Source organism: Schistocerca serialis, chromosome 1 (genome assembly GCF_023864345.2).
Source record: "Schistocerca serialis cubense isolate TAMUIC-IGC-003099 chromosome 1, iqSchSeri2.2, whole genome shotgun sequence".
NCBI lineage: Eukaryota > Metazoa > Arthropoda > Insecta > Orthoptera > Acrididae > Schistocerca > Schistocerca serialis.
The window spans coordinates 57,844,615-57,868,173 of record NC_064638.1 but is presented as its reverse complement, the minus strand read 5'-3'; positions in this window follow the sequence as shown (position 1 = coordinate 57,868,173).

Below are 23,559 nucleotides of genomic sequence, written 5' to 3'. Positions count from 1 at the left end.
TGTACTTAAGTCTGCATTGTGCTCCATGTATTAAATTCGGATGCAATTTCTGTGCTTCATCGGCAATTAGAAGGTCCAAGGGATACAGTAAACCCGAAGTGAAGCATCGGAACTAAAAACTGGACTCACAGGAGAGGTTCAAATAATAGAAATTGAAAGTGTCAGTCCTCTTGTACTTAAGTCGGCATTGTGTCTTTTGTATTAAATTCGGAAGCAATTTCTGTGTTTCATCGTCAATAAGAAGGTCCAAGGGAAACTGTAAACCTGAAGTGAAGCATCGGATTCAAAAACTAGACTCACAGGAGAGGTTCAAATCATAGAAAGTTAGAGTGCCAGTCCTCTTGCACTCTAGTCGGCAGTGTGCCTTTTGTTTTAAATTCGGATGCAGACTCTGTGTTTCATCGTCAATATGAAGGTCCAAGGGATACAGTAAACCTGAAGTGAAGCATCGGAATCTAAAACTGGACTCACAGTAGAGGTTCAAATCATAGGAAGTGAGAGTGTCAGTCCACTTGTACTTAAGTTGGCATTGTGCCTTTGGAATATAATTCCGATGCAATTTCTGTGTTTCATCATCAATAAGAAGGTGCAAGGTATACAGTAAACCTGAAGTGAAGCATCGGAATCGAAAACTGGACTGACAGGAGAGGTTCATATCATAGAAAGTGTGAGTGTCAGTCCTCTTTTACTTAAGTCGGCATTGTGCCTTTGGAATATAATTCCGATGCAATTTCTGTGTTTCATCGTCAACAAGAAGGTGCAAGGTATACAGTAAAACTGAAGTGAAGCATCGGAATCGAAAACTGGACTGACAGGAGAGGTACAAATCATAGAAATAGAGAGTGTCAATCCTCTTGTACTTAAGTCGGCATTGTGTTTTTTGTATAAAATTCGGATGCAATATCTGTGTTTCATCGTCAATAAGAAGGTCCAAAGGATACAGTAAACCTGAAGTTAAGCATCGGAACTAAAAACTGGACTCACAGGAGAGGTTCAAATAATAGAAAGTGAAAGTGTCAGTCCTCTTGTACTTAAGTCGGCATTGTGACTTTGTATTAAATTTGGATGCAATTTCTGTGTTTCATCGTCAATACGAGGATCCAAGGGTATAGTAAACCTGAAGTGAAGCATCGGTATCTAAAACTGGACTCACTGGAGAGGTTCAAATCATAGAATGTGAGAGTGTCAGTCCTCCTGTACGTAAGTCGGCATTGTGCCTTTTGTATTAAATTCGGATGCAATTTCTGTGTTTCATCGTCAATAAGAAGGTGCAAGGTATCCAGTAAACCTTAAGTGGAGCATCGGAATCTAAAACTGGACTCACAGGAGAAGTTCAAATCATAGAAAGTGAGAGTGTCAGTCCTCTTGTACTTGAGTCGGCATTGTGCCTTTTGTATTAAATTCGGATGCAGTTTCTGTGATTCATCGTCAATAGGAAGGTCCATGGGATGCAGTAAACCTGAAGTGAAGCATCGGAATCTAAAACTCAACTCATAGGAGAGGTTCAAATCATAGAAAGTGAGAGTGTCAGTCCTCTTGTACTGAAGTCGGCATTGTGCCTTTTGCTTTAAATTCGGATGCAAACTCTGTGTTTCATCGTCAATAAGAAGGTCCAAGGGATACAGTAAACCTGAAGTGAAGCATCGGAATCTAAAACTGGACTCACAGTAGAGGTTCAAATCATAGAAAGTGAGCGTGTCAGTCCTCTTGTACTTAAGTCGGCATTGTGCCTTTTGTATTAAATTCGGTTTGCCATTTCTGTGTTTCATCGGCAATAAGAAGGTCCAAGGGATTCAGTAAACCTGAAGTGAAGCATCGGAATCTAAAACTGGACTCACAGGATAGGTTCATATCATAGAAAGTTAGAGTGTCAGTCCCCTTGTACTTAAGTCGGCATTGTACCTTCTGTATTAAATTCGGATGCAAACTCTGTGTTTCATCGTCAATAAGAAGGTGCAAGGTATACAGTAACCTTGAAGTGAAGCATCGGAATCTAAAACTGGCCTCACAGGAGAGGTACAAATCATAGAAAGTGAGAGAATCAGTCCTCTTGTACTTAAGTCGGCATTGTGCCTTTTGTATTAAATTCGGATGCAATTACTGTGTTTCATCGGCAATAAGAAGGTCCAAGGGATTCAGTAAACCTGAAGTGAAGCGACGGATCTAAAAACTCGACTCACAGGAGAGGATCAAATAATAGAAAGTGAGAGTGTCAGTCCTCCTGTACTTAAGTCGGCATTGTGCCTTTTGTATTAAATTCGGGTGCAATTTCTGTGTTTCATCGGCAATACGAAGATCCAAGGGATATAGTAAACCTGAAGGTGAAGCAGCGGAATCTAAAACTGGACTCACTGAAGAGGTTCAAATCATAGAAAGTGAGAGTGTTAGTCCTCTTGTACTAAAGTCGGCATTGTGCTTTTTGTATTAAATTCGGATGCAAACTCTGTGTTTCATCATCAATAAGAAGGTGCAAGGTATATAGTAAACCTGAAGTGAAGCATCGGAATCTAAAACTGGACTCACAGGACAGGTTCAGGTCATAGAAAGTGAGAATGTCAGTCCCCATGTACTTAAGTCGGCATTGTGCCTTTTGTATTACGTTCTGATGAAATTTCTGTGTTTCATCGTCAATAAGAAGGTGCAAGATATACAGTAAACCTGAAGTGAAACATCGGAACCCAAAACTGGACTCACAGGAGAGGTACAAAGCATAGACAGTTAGAGTGTCAGTCCTCTTGTAGTTAAGTCGGCATTGTGGCTTTTGTATTAAATTCGGATGCAATTTCAGTGTTTCATCATCAATAAGAAGGTCCAAGGGATACAGTAAACCTGAAGTGAAGCATCGGAATCTAAAACTGAACTCTCAGGAGTGGTTCAAATCGTAGAAAGTGAGAGTGTCCGCCCTCTTGTCCTTAAGCCAGCATTGTGCCTTTTGTATTAATTTCGCATGCAATTTCTGTGATTCATCGTCAATAAGAAGGTGCAAGGTATACAGTAAACCTGAAGTGAAGCATCGGAATCAAAAACTGGACTCTCAGGAGAGGTTCAAGTCGTAGAAAGTGAGAGTGTCAGTCCTCTTGTCCTTAAAAGGGCATTGTGCCCTTTGTATTAATTTCGGATGCAAATCCTGTGATTCATCGTCAATAAGAAGGTGCAATGCATAAAGTAATCTTGAAAGTGAAGCCTCGGAATCTAAAACTGGACTCACAGGAGAGGTTCAAATCATAGAAAGTGAGAGTGTCAGTCCTCTTGTACTTAATTCGGCATTGTGCCTTTTGTATTAAATTCGGATGCAATTACTGTGTTTCATCATCAATAAGAAGATGCAAGGTATACAGTATACCTGAAGTGAAGCATCGGAATCTAAAACAGAACTCAAAAGAGAAGTTTAAATCGTAGAAAGTGAGAGTGTCAGTCCTCTTGTACTTATGTCGGCATTGTGACTTTTGTAATAAATTCGGATGCAATTTTTGTGATTCATCGTCAATAAGAAGGTCCAAGGGATACACTATACCTGAAACGAAGCATTGGAATCTAAAACTGGACACATAGGAGAGGTTCAAATCATAGAAAGTTAGAGTGTCAGTCCTCTCGTACTTATGTCGGCATTGTGCCTTTTATATTTAATTCGGATGCAATATCTGTGTTTCATCGTCAATAAGAAGGTCCAAGGGATACAGTAAACCTGAAGTGAAACATCGGAATCTGAAACTGGACTCACAGGAGAGGTTCAAATCATAGAAAGTGAGAGTGTCAGTCCTCTTGTACTTAAGTCGGCATTATGCCTTTTGTATTATACCCGGATGCAATTTCTGTGTTTCATCGTCAATAAGAAGGTGCAAGGTACACAGCAAACCTTAAGTGAAGCATCTGAATCTAAAACTGGACTCACAGGATAGGTTCAAATCGTAGAAAGTGAGAATGTCAGACCTCTTGTACTTAAGTCGGCATTGTGCCTTTTGTATTAAATTTGGATGCAATTTCTGTGTTTCATCGTCAATACGAGGATCCAAGGGATATAGTAAACCTGAAGTGAAGCATCGGTATCTAAAACTGGACTCACTGGAGAAGTTCAAATCATAGAATGTGAGAGTGTCAGTCCTCTTGTACGTAAGTCGGCTTTGTGCCTTTTGTAATAAATTCGGATGCAATTTCTGTGTTTCATCATCAATAAGAATGTGCAAGGTATACAGTAAACCTTAAGTGAAGCATCGGAATCTAAAACTGGACTCACTGAAGAGGTTCAAATCATAGAAAGTGAGAGTGTTAGTCCTCTTGTACTAAAGTCGGCATTGTGCTTTTTGTATTAAATTCGGATGCAAACTCTGTGTTTCATCATCAATAAGAAGGTGCAAGGTATATAGTAAACCTGAAGTGAAGCATCGGAATCTAAAACTGGACTCACAGGACAGGTTCAGGTCATAGAAAGTGAGAATGTCAGTCCCCATGTACTTAAGTCGGCATTGTGCCTTTTGTATTACGTTCGGATGAAATTTCTGTGTTTCATCGTCAATAAGAAGGTGCAAGATATACAGTAAACCTGAAGTGAAACATCGGAACCCAAAACTGGACTCACAGGAGAGGTACAAAGCATAGACAGTTAGAGTGTCAGTCCTTTTGTAGTTAAGTCGGCATTGTGGCTTTTGTATTAAATTCGGATGCAATTTCAGTGTTTCATCTTCAATAAGAAGGTCCAAGGGATACAGTAAACCTGAAGTGAAGCATCGGAATCTAAAACTGAACTCCCAGGAGTGGTTCAAATCGTAGAAAGTGAGAGTGTCAGCCCTCTTGTCCTTAAGCCAGCATTGTGCCCTTTGTATTAATTTCGCATGCAATTTCTGTGATTCATCGTCAATAAGAAGGTGCAAGGTATACAGTAAACCTGAAGTGAAGCATCGGAATCTAAAACTCAACTCATAGGAGAGGTTCAAATCATAGAAAATGAGAGTGTCAGTCCTCTTGTACTTAAGTCGGCATTGTGCCTTTTGTTTTTTAATTCGGATGCAAACTCTGTGTTTCATCGTCAATAAGAAGGTCCAAGGGATACAGTAAACCTGAAGTGAAGCATCGGAATCAAAAACTGGACTCACAGTAGATGTTCAAATCATAGAAAGTGAGAAAGTCAGTCCTCTTGTACTTAAGTCGGCATTGTGCCTTTAGTATTAAGTTCGGAAGCAATTTCTGTATTTCATCGTCAATAAGGAGGTGCGAGGGATACAGTTAACCTGAAGTGAAGCATCGGAATCTAAAACTGGACTCACAAGAGAGGTTCAAGTCATAGAATGTGAGAGTGTCAGTCCTCTTGTACTTCAGTTGGCATTGTGCCTTTTGTATTAAATTCGGATGCAATTTCTGTGTTTCATCATCAATAAGAAGGTGCAAGGTATACAGTAAACCTGAAGTGAAGCATCGGAATCTAGAACTGGACTCACAGGAGAGGTACATATCATAGAAATAGAGAGTGTCAATCCTCTTGTACTTAAGTCTGCATTGTGCTCCATGTATTAAATTCGGATGCAATTTCTGTGTTTCATCGGCAATTAGAAGGTCCAAGGGATACAGTAAACCCGAAGTGAAGCATCGGAACTAAAAACTGGACTCACAGGAGAGGTTCAAATAATAGAAATTGAAAGTGTCAGTCCTCTTGTACTTAAGTCGGCATTGTGTCTTTTGTATTAAATTCGGAAGCAATTTCTGTGTTTCATCGTCAATAAGAAGGTCCAAGGGAAACTGTAAACCTGAAGTGAAGCATCGGATTCAAAAACTAGACTCACAGGAGAGGTTCAAATCATAGAAAGTTAGAGTGCCAGTCCTCTTGCACTCTAGTCGGCAGTGTGCCTTTTGTTTTAAATTCGGATGCAGACTCTGTGTTTCATCGTCAATATGAAGGTCCAAGGGATACAGTAAACCTGAAGTGAAGCATCGGAATCTAAAACTGGACTCACAGTAGAGGTTCAAATCATAGGAAGTGAGAGTGTCAGTCCACTTGTACTTAAGTTGGCATTGTGCCTTTGGAATATAATTCCGATGCAATTTCTGTGTTTCATCATCAATAAGAAGGTGCAAGGTATACAGTAAACCTGAAGTGAAGCATCGGAATCGAAAACTGGACTGACAGGAGAGGTTCATATCATAGAAAGTGTGAGTGTCAGTCCTCTTTTACTTAAGTCGGCATTGTGCCTTTGAAATATAATTCCGATGCAATTTCTGTGTTTCATCATCAATAAGAAGGTGCAAGGTATACAGTAAAACTGAAGTGAAGCATCGGAATCGAAAACTGGACTGACAGGAGAGGTACAAATCATAGAAATAGAGAGTGTCAATCCTCTTGTACTTAAGTCGGCATTGTGTTTTTTGTATAAAATTCGGATGCAATATCTGTGTTTCATCGTCAATAAGAAGGTCCAAAGGATACAGTAAACCTGAAGTTAAGCATCGGAACTAAAAACTGGACTCACAGGAGAGGTTCAAATAATAGAAAGTGAAAGTGTCAGTCCTCTTGTACTTAAGTCGGCATTGTGACTTTGTATTAAATTTGGATGCAATTTCTGTGTTTCATCGTCAATACGAGGATCCAAGGGTATAGTAAACCTGAAGTGAAGCATCGGTATCTAAAACTGGACTCACTGGAGAGGTTCAAATCATAGAATGTGAGAGTGTCAGTCCTCCTGTACGTAAGTCGGCATTGTGCCTTTTGTATTAAATTCGGATGCAATTTCTGTGTTTCATCGTCAATAAGAAGGTGCAAGGTATCCAGTAAACCTTAAGTGGAGCATCGGAATCTAAAACTGGACTCACAGGAGAAGTTCAAATCATAGAAAGTGAGAGTGTCAGTCCTCTTGTACTTGAGTCGGCATTGTGCCTTTTGTATTAAATTCGGATGCAGTTTCTGTGATTCATCGTCAATAGGAAGGTCCATGGGATGCAGTAAACCTGAAGTGAAGCATCGGAATCTAAAACTCAACTCATAGGAGAGGTTCAAATCATAGAAAGTGAGAGTGTCAGTCCTCTTGTACTGAAGTCGGCATTGTGCCTTTTGCTTTAAATTCGGATGCAAACTCTGTGTTTCATCGTCAATAAGAAGGTCCAAGGGATACAGTAAACCTGAAGTGAAGCATCGGAATCTAAAACTGGACTCACAGTAGAGGTTCAAATCATAGAAAGTGAGAGTGTCAGTCCTCTTGTACTTAAGTCGGCATTGTGCCTTTTGTATTAAATTCGGTTTGCCATTTCTGTGTTTCATCGGCAATAAGAAGGTCCAAGGGATTCAGTAAACCTGAAGTGAAGCATCGGAATCTAAAACTGGACTCACAGGATAGGTTCATATCATAGAAAGTTAGAGTGTCAGTCCCCTTGTACTTAAGTCGGCATTGTACCTTCTGTATTAAATTCGGATGCAAACTCTGTGTTTCATCGTCAATAAGAAGGTGCAAGGTATACAGTAACCTTGAAGTGAAGCATCGGAATCTAAAACTGGCCTCACAGGAGAGGTACAAATCATAGAAAGTGAGAGAATCAGTCCTCTTGTACTTAAGTCGGCATTGTGCCTTTTGTATTAAATTCGGATGCAATTACTGTGTTTCATCGGCAATAAGAAGGTCCAAGGGATTCAGTAAACCTGAAGTGAAGCGACGGATCTAAAAACTCGACTCACAGGAGAGGATCAAATAATAGAAAGTGAGAGTGTCAGTCCTCCTGTACTTAAGTCGGCATTGTGCCTTTTGTATTAAATTCGGGTGCAATTTCTGTGTTTCATCGGCAATACGAAGATCCAAGGGATATAGTAAACCTGAAGGAGAAGCAGCGGAATCTAAAACTGGACTCACTGAAGAGGTTCAAATCATAGAAAGTGAGAGTGTTAGTCCTCTTGTACTAAAGTCGGCATTGTGCTTTTTGTATTAAATTCGGATGCAAACTCTGTGTTTCATCATCAATAAGAAGGTGCAAGGTATATAGTAAACCTGAAGGGAAGCATCGGAATCTAAAACTGGACTCACAGGACAGGTTCAGGTCATAGAAAGTGAGAATGTCAGTCCCCATGTACGTAAGTCGGCATTGTGCCTTTTGTATTACGTTCTGATGAAATTTCTGTGTTTCATCGTCAATAAGAAGGTGCAAGATATACAGTAAACCTGAAGTGAAACATCGGAACCCAAAACTGGACTCACAGGAGAGGTACAAAGCATAGACAGTTAGAGTGTCAGTCCTCTTGTAGTTAAGTCGGCATTGTGGCTTTTGTATTAAATTCGGATGCAATTTCAGTGTTTCATCTTCAATAAGAAGGTCCAAGGGATACAGTAAACCTGAAGTGAAGCATCGGAATCTAAAACTGAACTCTCAGGAGTGGTTCAAATCGTAGAAAGTGAGAGTGTCAGCCCTCTTGTCCTTAAGCCAGCATTGTGCCCTTTGTATTAATTTCGCATGCAATTTCTGTGATTCATCGTCAATAAGAAGGTGCAAGGTATACAGTAAACCTGAAGTGAAGCATCGGAATCAAAAACTGGACTCTCAGGAGAGGTTCAAGTCGTAGAAAGTGAGAGTGTCAGTCCTCTTGTCCTTAAAAGGGCATTGTGCCCTTTGTATTAATTTCGGATGCAAATCCTGTGATTCATCGTCAATAAGAAGGTGCAATGCATAAAGTAATCTTGAAAGTGAAGCCTCGGAATCTAAAACTGGACTCACAGGAGAGGTTCAAATCATAGAAAGTGAGAGTGTCAGTCCTCTTGTACTTAATTCGGCATTGTGCCTTTTGTATTAAATTCGGATGCAATTACTGTGTTTCATCATCAATAAGAAGATGCAAGGTATACAGTATACCTGAAGTGAAGCATCGGAATCTAAAACAGAACTCAAAAGAGAAGTTTAAATCGTAGAAAGTGAGAGTGTCAGTCCTCTTGTACTTATGTCGGCATTGTGACTTTTGTAATAAATTCGGATGCAATTTTTGTGATTCATCGTCAATAAGAAGGTCCAAGGGATACAGTATACCTGAAACGAAGCATTGGAATCTAAAACTGGACACATAGGAGAGGTTCAAATCATAGAAAGTTAGAGTGTCAGTCCTCTCGTACTTATGTCGGCATTGTGCCTTTTATATTTAATTCGGATGCAATATCTGTGTTTCATCGTCAATAAGAAGGTCCAAGGGATACAGTAAACCTGAAGTGAAACATCGGAATCTGAAACTGGACTCACAGGAGAGGTTCAAATCATAGAAAGTGAGAGTGTCAGTCCTCTTGTACTTAAGTCGGCATTATGCCTTTTGTATTATACCCGGATGCAATTTCTGTGTTTCATCGTCAATAAGAAGGTGCAAGGTACACAGCAAACCTTAAGTGAAGCATCTGAATCTAAAACTGGACTCACAGGATAGGTTCAAATCGTAGAAAGTGAGAATGTCAGACCTCTTGTACTTAAGTCGGCATTGTGCCTTTTGTATTAAATTTGGATGCAATTTCTGTGTTTCATCGTCAATACGAGGATCCAAGGGATATAGTAAACCTGAAGTGAAGCATCGGTATCTAAAACTGGACTCACTGGAGAGGTTCAAATCATAGAATGTGAGAGTGTCAGTCCTCTTGTACGTAAGTCGGCATTGTGCCTTTTGTAATAAATTCGGATGCAATTTCTGTGTTTCATCATCAATAAGAATGTGCAAGGTATACAGTAAACCTTAAGTGAAGCATCGGAATCTAAAACTGGACTCACTGAAATGGTTCAAATCATAGAAAGTGAGAGTGTTAGTCCTCTTGTACTAAAGTCGGCATTGTGCTTTTTGTATTAAATTCGGATGCAAACTCTGTGTTTCATCATCAATAAGAAGGTGCAATGCATAAAGTAATCTTGAAAGTGAAGCCTCGGAATCTAAAACTGGACTCACAGGAGAGGTTCAAATCATAGAAAGTGAGAGTGTCAGTCCTCTTGTTCTTAGTTCGGCATTGTGCCTTTTGTATTAAATTCGGATGCAATTTCTGTGTTTCATCGTCAATAAGAAGATGCAAGGTATACAGTATACCTGAAGTGAAGCATCGGAATCTAAAACAGAACTCAAAAGAGAAGTTTAAATCGTAGAAAGTGAGAGTGTCAGTCCTCTTGTACTTATGTCGGCATTGTGACTTTTGTAATAAATTCGGATGCAATTTTTGTGATTCATCGTCAATTAGAAGGTCCAAGGGATACAGTATACCTGAAACGAAACATTGGAATCTAAAACTGGACACATAGGAGAGGTTCAAATCATAGAAAGTTAGAGTGTCAGTCCTCTTGTACTTATGTCGGCATTGTGCCTTTTATATTAAATTCGGATGCAATATCTGTGTTACATCGTCAATAAGAAGGTCCAAGGGATACAGTATACCTGAAGTGAAGCATCGGAATCTAAAACTGGACACACAGGAGAGGTTCAAATCATAGAAAGTTAGAGTGTCAGTCCTCTTGTACTTATGTCGGCATTGTGCCTTTTATATTTAATTCGGATGCAATATCTGTGTTTCAACGTCATTAAGAAGGTCCAAGGGATACAGTAAACCTGAAGTGAAACATCGGAATCTGAAACTGGACTCACAGGAGAGGTTCAAATCATAGAAAGTGAGAGTGTCAGTCCTCTTGTACTTAAGTCGGCATTATGCCTTTTGTATTATACCCGGATGCAATTTCTGTGTTTCATCGTCAATAAGAAGGTGCAAGGTACACAGCAAACCTTAAGTGAAGCATCTGAATCTAAAACTGGACTCACAGGATAGGTTCAAATCGTAGAAAGTGAGAATGTCAGACCTCTTGTACTTAAGTCGGCATTGTGCCTTTTGTATTAAATTTGGATGCAATTTCTGTGTTTCATCGTCAATACGAGGATCCAAGGGATATAGTAAACCTGAAGTGAAGCATCGGTATCTAAAACTGGACTCACTGGAGAGGTTCAAATCATAGAATGTGAGAGTGTCAGTCCTCTTGTACGTAAGTCGGCATTGTGCCTTTTGTAATAAATTCGGATGCAATTTCTGTGTTTCATCATCAATAAGAATGTGCAAGGTATACAGTAAACCTTAAGTGAAGCATCGGAATCTAAAACTGGACTCACTGAAGAGGTTCAAATCATAGAAAGTGAGAGTGTTAGTCCTCTTGTACTAAAGTCGGCGTTGTGCTTTTTGTATTAAATTCGGATGCAAACTCTGTGTTTCATCATCAATAAGAAGGTGCAATGCATAAAGTAATCTTGAAAGTGAAGCCTCGGAATCTAAAACTGGACTCACAGGAGAGGTTCAAATCATAGAAAGTGAGAGTGTCAGTCCTCTTGTACTTAGTTCGGCATTGTGCCTTTTGTATTAAATTCGGATGCAATTTCTGTGTTTCATCGTCAATAAGAAGATGCAAGGTATACAGTATACCTGAAGTGAAGCATCGGAATCTAAAACAGAACTCAAAAGAGAAGTTTAAATCGTAGAAAGTGAGAGTGTCAGTCCTCTTGTACTTATGTCGGCATTGTGAGTTTTGTAATAAATTCGGATGCAATTTTTGTGATTCATCGTCAATTAGAAGGTCCAAGGGATACAGTATACCTGAAACGAAGCATTGGAATCTAAAACTGGACACATAGGAGAGGTTCAAATCATAGAAAGTTAGAGTGTCAGTCCTCTTGTACTTATGTCGGCATTGTGCCTTTTATATTAAATTCGGATGCAATATCTGTGTTACATCGTCAATAAGAAGGTCCAAGGGATACAGTATACCTGAAGTGAAGCATCGGAATCTAAAACTGGACACACAGGAGAGGTTCAAATCATAGAAAGTTAGAGTGTCAGTCCTCTTGTACTTATGTCGGCATTGTGCCTTTTATATTTAATTCGGATGCAATATCTGTGTTTCAACGTCATTAAGAAGGTCCAAGGGATACAGTAAACCTGAAGTGAAACATCGGAATCTGAAACTGGACTCACAGGAGAGGTTCAAATCATAGAAAGTGAGAGTGTCAGTCCTCTTGTACTTAAGTCGGCATTATGCCTTTTGTATTATACCCGGATGCAATTTCTGTGTTTCATCGTCAATAAGAAGGTGCAAGGTACACAGCAAACCTTAAGTGAAGCATCTGAATCTAAAACTGGACTCACAGGATAGGTTCAAATCGTAGAAAGTGAGAATGTCAGACCTCTTGTACTTAAGTCGGCATTGTGCCTTTTGTATTAAATTTGGATGCAATTTCTGTGTTTCATCGTCAATACGAGGATCCAAGGGATATAGTAAACCTGAAGTGAAGCATCGGTATCTAAAACTGGACTCACTGGAGAGGTTCAAATCATAGAATGTGAGAGTGTCAGTCCTCTTGTACGTAAGTCGGCATTGTGCCTTTTGTAATAAATTCGGATGCAATTTCTGTGTTTCATCATCAATAAGAATGTGCAAGGTATACAGGAAACCTTAAGTGAAGCATCGGAATCTAAAACTGGACTCACAGGGGAAGTTCAAATCATAGAAAGTGAAAGTGTCAGTCCTCTTGTACTTGAGTCGGCATTGTGCCTTTTGTATTAAATTCGGATGCAATTTCTGTGTTTCGTCGTCAATAAGAAGGTCCATTGGATGCAGTTAACCTGAAGTGAAGCATCGGAATCTAAAACTCAACTCATAGGAGAGGTTCAAATCATAGAAAATGAGAGTGTCAGTCCTCTTGTACTTAAGTCGGCATTGTGCCTTTTGTTTTTTAATTCGGATGCAAACTCTGTGTTTCATCGTCAATAAGAAGGTCCAAGGGATACAGTAAACCTGAAGTGAAGCATCGGAATCAAAAACTGGACTCACAGTAGATGTTCAAATCATAGAAAGTGAGAAAGTCAGTCCTCTTGTACTTAAGTCGGCATTGTGCCTTTAGTATTAAGTTCGGAAGCAATTTCTGTATTTCATCGTCAATAAGGAGGTGCGAGGGATACAGTAAACCTGAAGTGAAGCATCGGAATCTAAAACTGGACTCACAAGAGAGGTTCAAGTCATAGAATGTGAGAGTGTCAGCCCTCTTGTACTTCAGTTGGCATTGTGCCTTTTGTATTAAATTCGGATGCAATTTCTGTGTTTCATCATCAATAAGAAGGTGCAAGGTATACAGTAAACCTGAAGTGAAGCATCGGAATCTAAAACTGGACTCACAGTAGATGTTCAAATCATAGGAAGTGAGAGTGTCAGTCCACTTGTACTTAAGTTGGCATTGTGCCTTTAGCATTAAATTCGGAAGCAATTTCTGTGTTTCATCGTCAATAAGAAGGTGCAAGGTATACAGTAAACCTCAAGTGAAGAATCGAAATCGAAAACTGGACTCACAGGTGAGGTTCAAATCATAGAAAGTTAGAGTGTCAGTCCTCTTGTACTTAAGTCGGCATTGTACATTCTGTATTAAATTCGGATGCAAACTCTGTGTTTCATCGTCAATAAGAAGGTGCAAGGTATACAGTAACCTTGAAGTGAAGCATCGGAATCTAAAACTGGCCTCACAGGAGGTGTACAAATCATAGAAAGTGAGAGTGTCAGTCCTCTTGTACTTAAGTCGGCATTGTGCCTTTTGTATTAAATTCGGATGCAATTTCTGTGTTTCATCGGCAATAAGAAGGTCCAAGGGATTCAGTAAACCTGAAGTGAAGCGTCGGATCTAAAAACTCGACTCACAGGAGAGGCTCAAATAATAGAAAGTGAGAGTGTCAGTCCTCCTGTACTTAAGTCGGCATTGTGCCTTTTGTATGAAATTCGGATGCAATTTCTGTGTTTCATCGTCAATACGAAGATCCAAGGGATATAGTAAACCTGAAGTGAAGCAGCGGAATCTAAAACTGGACTCACTGGAGAGGTTCAAATCATAGAAAGTGAGAGTGTTAGTCCTCTTGTACTAAAGTCGGCATTGTGCCTTTTGTATTAAATTCGGATGCAAACTCTGTGTTTCATCATCAATAAGAAGGTGCAAGGTATAAAGTAAACCTGAAGTGAAGCATCGGAATCTAAAACTGGACTCACAGGAGAGGTTCAAGTCATAGAAAGTGAGAGTGTCAGTCCCCATGTACTTAAGTCGGCATTGTGCCCTTTGTATTAATTTCGGATGCAACTTCTGTGAATCATCGTCAATAAGAAGGTGCAAGGTATACAGTAAACCTGAAGTGAAGCATCGGAATCTAAAACTGGACTCACTGAAGAGGTTCAAAACATAGAAATTGAGTGTGTCAGTCCTCTTATACTTAAGTCGGCATTGTGCCTTTTGTATTAAATTCGGATGCAATTACTGTGTTTCATCGTCAATAAGAAGGTCCAAGGTATACAGTAAACCTGAATGAAGCATCGAAATCTAAAACTGGACTCACAGGAGAGGTTCAAATCGTAGAAAGTGAGAGTGTAAGTCCTCTTGTACTAATGTCGACATTGTGCCTTTTGTATTAATTTCGGATGCAATATCTGTTATTCATCGTCAATAAGAAAGTGCAAAGTATACAGTAAACCAGAAGTGAAGCATCGGAATCTAAAACTTCACTCACAGGAGAGGTTCAAATCGTAGAAAGTGAGAAAGTCAGTCCTCTTGTACTTAAGTCGGCTTTGTGCCCTTTGTATTAATTTCGGTTGCTATTTCTGTGTTTCATCGTCAATAAGAAGGTGCAATGCATAAAGTAATCTTGAAAGTGAAGCCTCGGAATCTAAAACTGGACTCACAGGAGAGGTTCAAATCATAGAAAGTGAGAGTGTCAGTCCTCTTGTACTTAATTCGGCATTGTGACTTTTGTATTAAATTCGGATGCAATTTCTGTGTTTCATCGTCAATAAGAAGATGCAAGGTATACAGTATACCTGAAGTGAAGCATCACAATCTAAAACAGAACTCAAAAGAGAAGTTTAAATCGTAGAAAGTGAGAGTGTCAGTCCTCTTGTACGTATGTCGGCATTGTGACTTTTGTAATAAATTCGGATGCAATTTCTGTGATTCATCGTCAATAAGAAGATCCAAGGGATACAGTATACCTGAAGTGAAGCATTGGAATCTAAAACTGGACACACAGGAGAGGTTCAAATCATAGAAAGTTAGAGTGTCAATCCTCTTGTACATATGTCGGCATTGTGCCTTTTATATTAAATTCGGATGCAATATCTGTGTTTCATCGTCAATAAGAAGGTCCAAGGGATACAGTATACCTGAAGTGAAGCATCGGAATCTAAAACTGGACACACAGGAGAGGTTCAAATCATAGAAAGTTAGAGTGTCAATCCCCTTGTACTTATGTCGGCATTGTGCCTTTTATATTTAATTCGGATGCAATATCTGTGTTTCATCGTCAATAAGAAGGTCCAAGGGATACAGTAAACCTGAAGTGAAGCATCGGAATCTGAAACTGGACTCACAGGAGAGGTTCATATCATAGAAAGTGAGAGTGTCAGTCCTCTTGTACTTAAGTCGGCATTATGCCTTTTGTATTAAACCCGGATGCAATTTCTGTGTTTCATCGTCAATAAGAATGTGCAGGGTATACAGTAAACCTTAAGTGAAGCATCGGAATCTAAAACTGGACTCACAGGAGAAGTTCAAATCATAGAAAGTGAGAGTGTCAGTCCTCTTGTACTTGAGTCGGCATTGTGCCTTTTGTATTAAATTCGGATGCAATTTCTGTGTTTCATCGTCAATAAGAAGGTCCATGGGATGCAGTAAACCTGAAGTGAAGCATCGGAATCTAAAACTCAACTCATAGGAGAGGTTCAAATCATAGAAAGTGAGAGTGTCAGTCCTCTTGTACTTAAGTCGGCATTGTGCCTTTTGTTTTTTAATTCGGATGCAAACTCTGTGTTTCATCGTCAATAAGAAGGTCCAAGGGATACAGTAAACCTGAATTGAAGCATCGGAATCAAAAACTGGACTCACAGTAGATGTTCAAATCATAGAAAGTGAGAAAGTCAGTCCTCTTGTACTTAAGTCGGCATTGTGCCTTTGTATTAAATTCGGTTTCCCATTTCTGTGTTTAATCGTCAATAAGAAGGTCCAAGTGATACAGTAAACCTGAAGTGAAGCATCGGAATCTAAAACTGGACTCACAGGATAGGTACATATCATAGAAAGTTAGAGTGTCAGTCCTCTTGTATTTAAGACGGCCTTGTACCTTTTGTATTAAATTCGGATGCAAACTCTGTGCTTCATCGTCAATAAGAAGGTGCAAGGTATACAGTAATCTTGAAGTGAAGCATCGGAATCTAAAACTGGCCTCACAGGAGAGGTACAAATCATAGAAAGTGAGAGTGTAAGTCTTCTTGTACTTAAGTCGGCATTGTGCCTTTTGTATTAAATTCGGATGCAATTTCTGTGTTTTATCGGCAATAAGAAGGTCCAAGGGATACAGTAAACCTGAAGTGAAGCGTCGGATCTAAAAACTCGACTCACAGGAGTGGTTCAAATAATTGAAAGTGAGAGTGTCAGTCCTCTTGTACTTAAGTCGGCATTGTGCCTTTTGTATTAAACTCAGATGCAATTTCTGTGATCATCGTCAATAAGAAGGTGCAAGGTACACAGTAAACCTGAAGTGAAGCATCGGAATCCAAAACTCAACTCACAGGAGAGGTTCAAATCACAGAAAGTTAGAGTGTCAGTCTTCTTTTACTTAAGTCGGCATTGTGCCTTTTGTATCAAATTCGGATGCAATTTCTGTATTTCATCGTCAGTAAGAAGGTCCAAGGGATACAGTAAACCTGAAGTGAAGCATCGGAATCTAAAACTGGACTCACAGGAGAGGTTGAATTCATATAAAGTTAGAGTGTCAGTCCTCTTGTACTTAAGTCGGCATTGTGTCTTTTGTATTACATTCGGATGCAATTTCTGTGTCTCATCGTCAATACGAAGGTGCAAGGTACACAGTAATCTTGAAGTGAAGCATCGGAATCTTAAACTGGACTCACAGGAGAGGTTCAAATCGTTGATAGTGAGAGTGTCAGTCCTCTTGCACTTAAGGCGGCATTGTGCCTTTTGTATTATATTCGGAATAAATTTCTGTGGTTCATCGTCAACAAGAAGGTGCAAGGTATACAGTTAACCTGAAGTGTAGCATCGGAAAGTTAAACTGGACTCACAGGAGAGGTTCAAATCATATAAAGTGAGAGTGTCAGTCCTCTTGTACTTGAGTCGGCATTGTGCCTTTTGTATTAAATTCAGATGCAATTTCTGTGTTTCATCGTCAATAAGAAGGTCCAAGGGATACAGTAAACCTGAAGTGAAGCATCGGATTCTAAAACTGAACTCACAGGAGAGGTTCTAATATAGAAAGTGGGAGTGTCAGTCCTCCTGTACTTAAGTCGGCATTGTGCCATTTTTATTAAATTCAGATTCAATTTCTGTGTTTCATCGTCAATAAGAAGGTCCAAGGGATACTGTAAACCTGAAGTGAAGCATCGGAATCTAAAACTAGACTCACAGGAGAGGTACAAATCATAGAAAGTGAGAGTGTAAGTCCTCTTGTACTTAAGACGGCATTGTGCCTTTTGTATTAAATTCGGATGCAATTTATGTGTTTTATCGGCTATAAGAAGGTCCAAGGGATACAGTAAACCTGAAGTGAAGCGTCGGATCTAAAAACTCGACTCACAGGAGAGGTTCAAATAATAGAAAGTGAGAGTGTCAGTCCTCTTGTACTTAAGTCAGCATTGTACCTTTTGTTTATTAATTCGGATGCAAACTCTGTGTTTCATCGTCAATAAGAAGGTCCAAGGGATACAGTAAACCTGAAGTGAAGAATCGGAATCTAAAACTGGACTCACAGGATAGGTTCAAATCATAAAGAGTGAGAGTGTCAGTCCTCTTGTACTTAAGTCGGCATTGTGCCTTTTGTTTTTTAATTCGGATGAAAACTCTGTGTTTCATCGTCAATAAGAAGGTCCAAGGGATACAGTAAACCTGAAGTGAAGATCGGAATCAAAAACTGGACTCACAGTAGATGTTCAAATCATAGAAAGTGAGAAAGTCAGTACTCTTGTACTTAAATCGGCATTGTGCCTTTTGTATTAAATTCGGTTCTCCATTTCTGTGTTTCATCGTCAATAAGAAGGTCTAAGGGATACAGTAAACCTGAAGTGAAGCATCGGAATCTAAAACTGGACTCACAGGATAGGTTCATATCATTGAAAGTTAGAGTGTCAGTCCTCTTGTATTTAAGACGGCCTTGTACCTTTTGTATTAAATTCGGATGCGAACTCTGTGTTTCATCGTCAATAAGAAGGTGCAAGGTATACAGAAATCTTGAAGTGAAGCATCGGAATCTAAAACTGGCCTCACAGGAGAGGTACAAATCATAGAAAGTGAGAGTGTAAGTCCTCTTGTACTTAAGTCGGCATTGTGCCTTTTGGATTAAATTCGGATGCAATTTATGTGTTTTATCGGCAATAAGAAGGTCCAAGGGATACAGTAAACATGAAGTTAAGCGTCGGATATGAAACTCGACTCACAGGAGAGGTTCAAATAATAGAAAGTGAGAGTGTCAGTCCTCTTGTACTTAAGTCGGCATTGTGCCCTTTGTATAAAATTCGGATGCAATTTCTGTGTTTCATCGTCAATACGAAGATCCAAGGGATATATTAAACCTGAAGTGAAGCATCGGAATCTAAAACTGGACTCACTGGAGAGGTTCAAATCATAGAAAGTGTGAGTGTCAGTCCTCTTGTACTGAAGTCGGCATTGTGCCTTTTGTATTAAATTCGGATGCAATCTCTGTGTTTCATCGTCAATAAGAAGGTGCAAGGTACATAGTAAACCTGAAGTGAAGCATCGGAATCTAAAACTATACTCACAGGAGAGGTTCAAGTCATAGAAAGTGAGAGTGTCAGTCCCCATGTACTTAAGTCGGCATTGTGCCTTTTGTATTACGTTCGGATGAAATTTCTGTGTATCATCGTCAATAAGAAGGTGCAAGATATACAGTAAACCTGAAGTGAAACATCGGAATCCAAAACTGGACTCACAGGATAGGTACAAAGCATAGAAAGTGAGAGTGTCAGTCCTCTTTTACTTAAGTCGGCATTGTGCCTTTTGTATTAAATTCGGATGCGATTACTGTGTTTCATCGTCAATAAGAAGGTCCAAGGTATACAGTGTACCTGAAGTGAAGCATCGAAATCTAAAACTGGACTCACAGGAGAGGTTCAAATCGTAGAAAGTGAGATAGTCAGTCCTCTTGTACTAAAGTCGGCATTGTGCATTTTGTATTAATTTCAGATGCAATTTCTGTTATTCATCGTCAATAGGAAGGTGCAAAGTATACAGTAAACCTGAAGTGAAGCATCGGAATCTAAAACTGGACTCACAGGAGAGGTTCAAATCGTAGAAAGTGAGAGTGTCAGTCCTCTTGTACTTAATTCGGCATTGTGCCTTTTGTATTAAATTCGGATGCAATTTCTGTGTTTCATCGTCAATAAGAAGATGCAAGGTATACAGTATACCTGAAGTGAAGCATCGGAATCTAAAACTGGACTCACAGGAGAGGTTCAAATCACAGAAAATTAGAGAGTCAGTCCTCTTTTACTTATGTCGGCATTGTGCCTTTTATATTAAATTCGGATGCAATATCTGTGTTTCATCGTCAATAAGAAGGTCCAAGGGATACAGTAAACCTAAAGTGAAGCATCGGAATCTAAAACTGGACTCAAAGGAGAGGTTGAATTCATATAAAGTTAGAGTGTCTGTCCTCTTATACTTAAGTCGGCATTGTGTCTTTTGTATTACATTCGGATGCAAACTCTGTGTTTCTTCGTCAATAAGAAGGTCCAAGGGATACAGTAAACCCGAAGCGAAGCATCGGAATCTAAAACTGGACTCACAGGATAGGTTCATATCATTGAAAGTGAGAGTGTCAGTCCGCTTGTACTTAAGTCGGCATTGTGCCTGTTGTATTAAATTCGGATGCAATTTCTGTGTCTCATCGTCAATACGAAGGTGCAAGGTATACAGTAATCTTGAAGTGAAGTATCGGAATCTAAAACTGGACTCACAGGAGAGGTCAAATCGTTGATAGTGAGAGTGTCAGTCCTCTTGCACTTAAGGCGGCATTGTGCCTTTTGTATTATATTCGGAATAAATTTCTGTGGTTCATCGTCAACAAGAAGGTGCAAGGTATACAGTTAACCTGAAGTGTAGCATCGGAATGTAAAACTGGACTCACAGGAGAGGTTCAAATCATAGAAAGTGAGAGTGTCAGTCCTCTTGTACTTGAGACGGCATTGTGCTCTTTCTATTAAATTCAGATGCAAATTCTGTGTTTCATCGTCAATAAGAAGGTCCAAGGGATACTGTAAACCTCAAGTGAAGCATCGGAATCTAAAATTAGACTCACAGGAGAGGTTCAAATCATAGCAAGTTAGAGTGTCAGTCCTCCTGTACTTAAGTCAGCATTGTGCATTTTGTATTAAATTCGGATGCAAACTCTGTGTTACATCGTCAATAAGAAGGTCCAAGGGATACAGTATACCTGAAGTGAAGCATCAGAATCAGAAACTGGACTCACAGGAGAGTTTCAAATCATAGAAAGTGAGAGTGTCAGTCCTCTTGTACTTAAGTCGGCATTGTGCCTTTTGAATTAAATTCGGATGCAATTTCTGTGTTTCAACGTCAATAAGAAGGTGCAAGTTATACAGTAAATCTGAAATGAAGCCTCGGAATCTAAAACTGGACTAACAGGAAAGGTTCAAATCATAGAAAGTTAGAGTGTCAGTCCTCTAATACTGAAGTCGGCATTGTGCCGTTTGTACCAAATTCGGATGCAATTTCTGTATTTCATCGTCAATAAGAAGGTCCAAGGGATACAGTAAACCTGAAGTGAAGCATCGGAATCTAAAACTGGACTCACAGGAGAGGTTCAATTCATACAAAGTTAGAGTGTCAATCCTCTTGTACTTAAGTCGACATTGTGTCTTTTATATTATTTTCGGATGTAAACTCTGTGTTTCATCGTCAATAAGAAGGTCCAAGGGATACAGAAAACCTGAACTGAAGCATCGGAATCTAAAACTGGACTCACAGGAGAGGTACAAATCATAGAAAGTGAGAGTGTCAGTCCTCTTGTACTTAAGTCGGCATTGTGCCATTTGTATTAAAATCGGATGCAATTTCTGTGTATCATCGTCAATAAGAAGGTGCAAGGTGTACAATAATCTTGAAGTGAAGCATCGGAATCTAAAACTTGACTCACAGGAGAGGTTCAAATCGTAGAAATTGAGAGTGTCAGTCCTCTTGTACTTCAGTCGGCATTGTGCCTTTTGTATTAAATTCGGATGCCATTTCTTTGTTTCATCGTCAATAGGAAGGTCCAAGGGATACAGTAAACCTGAAGTGAAGCATCAGAATCTGAAACTGGACTCACAGGAGAGGTTCATATCATAGACAGTTAGAGTGTCTGTCCTTTTGTACTTAAGTCGGCATTGTGCTTTTTGAATTTAATTCCGAAGCAAATTTTGTGTTGCATCGTCAATAAGAAAGTGCAAGGTAAACAGTAAACCTGAAGTTAATCTACGGAATCTAAAACTGGACTCACAGGAGAGGTTCAAATCATAGAAAGGGAGAGTGTCAGTCCTCTTGTACTTAAGTCGCCATTGTGCCTTTTGTATTAAATTCGAATGCAATTACTGTGTTTCTTCGTCAATAAGAATGTCCAAGGGATACAGTAAACCTGAAGTGAAGCATCGGAATCTAAAACTGGACTCACAGGAGACGTTCAAATCATAGAAAGTTAGAGTGACAGTCCTCTTGTACTTAAGTCGGCATTGTGCCTTTTGAATTTAATTCCGATGCAATTTCTGTGTTTCATCATCAATAAGAAGATCCAAGGGATACAGTAAATCTGAAGTGAAGCATCGGAATCTAAAACTGGACTCACAGGAGAGGTTCAAATCATAGAAAGTGAGAGTGTCAGTCCCCTTTTACTTAAGTCGGCATTGTGCCTTTGGAATTTAATTCCGATGCAATTTCTGTGTTTCAACGTCAATTTGAAGGTCCAAGGGATACAGTAAATCTGAAGTGAAGCATCGGAATCTAAAACTGGACTCACAGGAGAGGTTCAAATCATAGAAAGTTAGAGTGTCAGTCCTTTGTACTAAGGTAAGCATTGTGCCTTTTGTATTAAATTCGGATGCAATTTCTGTATGTCATCGTCAATAAGGACGTGCATGGGATACAGTAAACATGAAGTGAAGCATCGGAATCTAAAACTGGTCTCACAGGAGAGGTTGAATTCATAGAAAGTTAGAGTGTCAGTCCTCTTGTACTTAAGTCGGCATTGTGCCTTTTGTATTAAATTCGGATGCAAACTCTGTGTTTCATCGTCAATAAGAAGGTCCAAGGGATTCAGTAAACCTGAAGTGAAGCATCGGAATCTAAAACTTGACTCACAGGAGAGGTTCAAGTCATAGGAAGTGAGAGTGTCAGTCCTCTTGTACTTAAGTCGCCATTGTGCCTTTTGTATTAAATTCGGATGCAATTTCTGTGTTTCAATGTCAATAAGAAGGTGCAAGGTAAACAGTAATCTTGAAGTGAAGCATCGGAATCTAAAACTGGACTAACAGGAGAGGTTCAAATCGTAGAAAGTGAGAGTGTCAGTCCTCTTGTACTTCAGTTAACATTGTGCCTTTTGTATTAAATTCGGATGCAATTTCTGTGTTTCATCATCAATAAGAAGGTGCAAGGTATACAGTGAACCTGAAGTAAAGCATCGGAATCTAAAACTGGACTCACAGGAGAGGTACAAATCATAGAAATAGAGTGTGTCAATCCTCTTGTACTTAAGTCGGCATTGTGCTTTTTGTATTAAATTCGGATGCAATTTCTGTGTTTCTTCGTCGATTAGAAGGTCCAAGGGATACAGTAAACCTGAAGTGAAGCATCGGAACTAAAAACTGGACTCCCAGGAGAGGTTCAAATAATAGAAATTGAAAGTGTCAGTCCTCTTGTACTTAAGTCGGCATTGTGCCTTTTGTATTAAATTTGGAAGCTAACTCTGTGTTTCATCGTCAATAAGAAGGTCCAAGGGAAACTGTAAACCTCAAGTGAAGCATCGGAATCAAAAACTTGACTCATAGGAGAGGTTCAAATCATAGAAAGTTAGAGTGCCAGTCCTCTTGTACTTAAGTCGGCAGTGTGCCTTTTGTTTTAAATTCGGATGCAGACTCTGTGTTTCGTCGTCAATAAGAAGGACCAAGGGATACAGTAAACCTGAATTGAAGCATCGGAATCTAAAACTGGACTCACAGTAGAGGTTCAAATCATAGATAGTGAGAGTGTCAGTCCACTTGTACTTAAGTTGGCATTGTGCTTTTTGTATTAAATTCGGAAGCAATTTCTGTGTTTCGTCGTCAATAAGAAGGTCCATTGGATGCAGTAAACCTGAAGTGAAGCATCGGAATCTAAAACTCAACTCATAGGAGAGGTTCAAATCATAGAAAATGAGAGTGTCAGTCCTCTTGTACTTAAGTCGGCATTGTGCCTTTTGTTTTTTAATTCGGATGCAAACTCTGTGTTTCATCGTCAATAAGAAGATCCAAGGGATACAGTAAACCTGAAGTGAAGCATCGGAATCAAAAACTGGACTC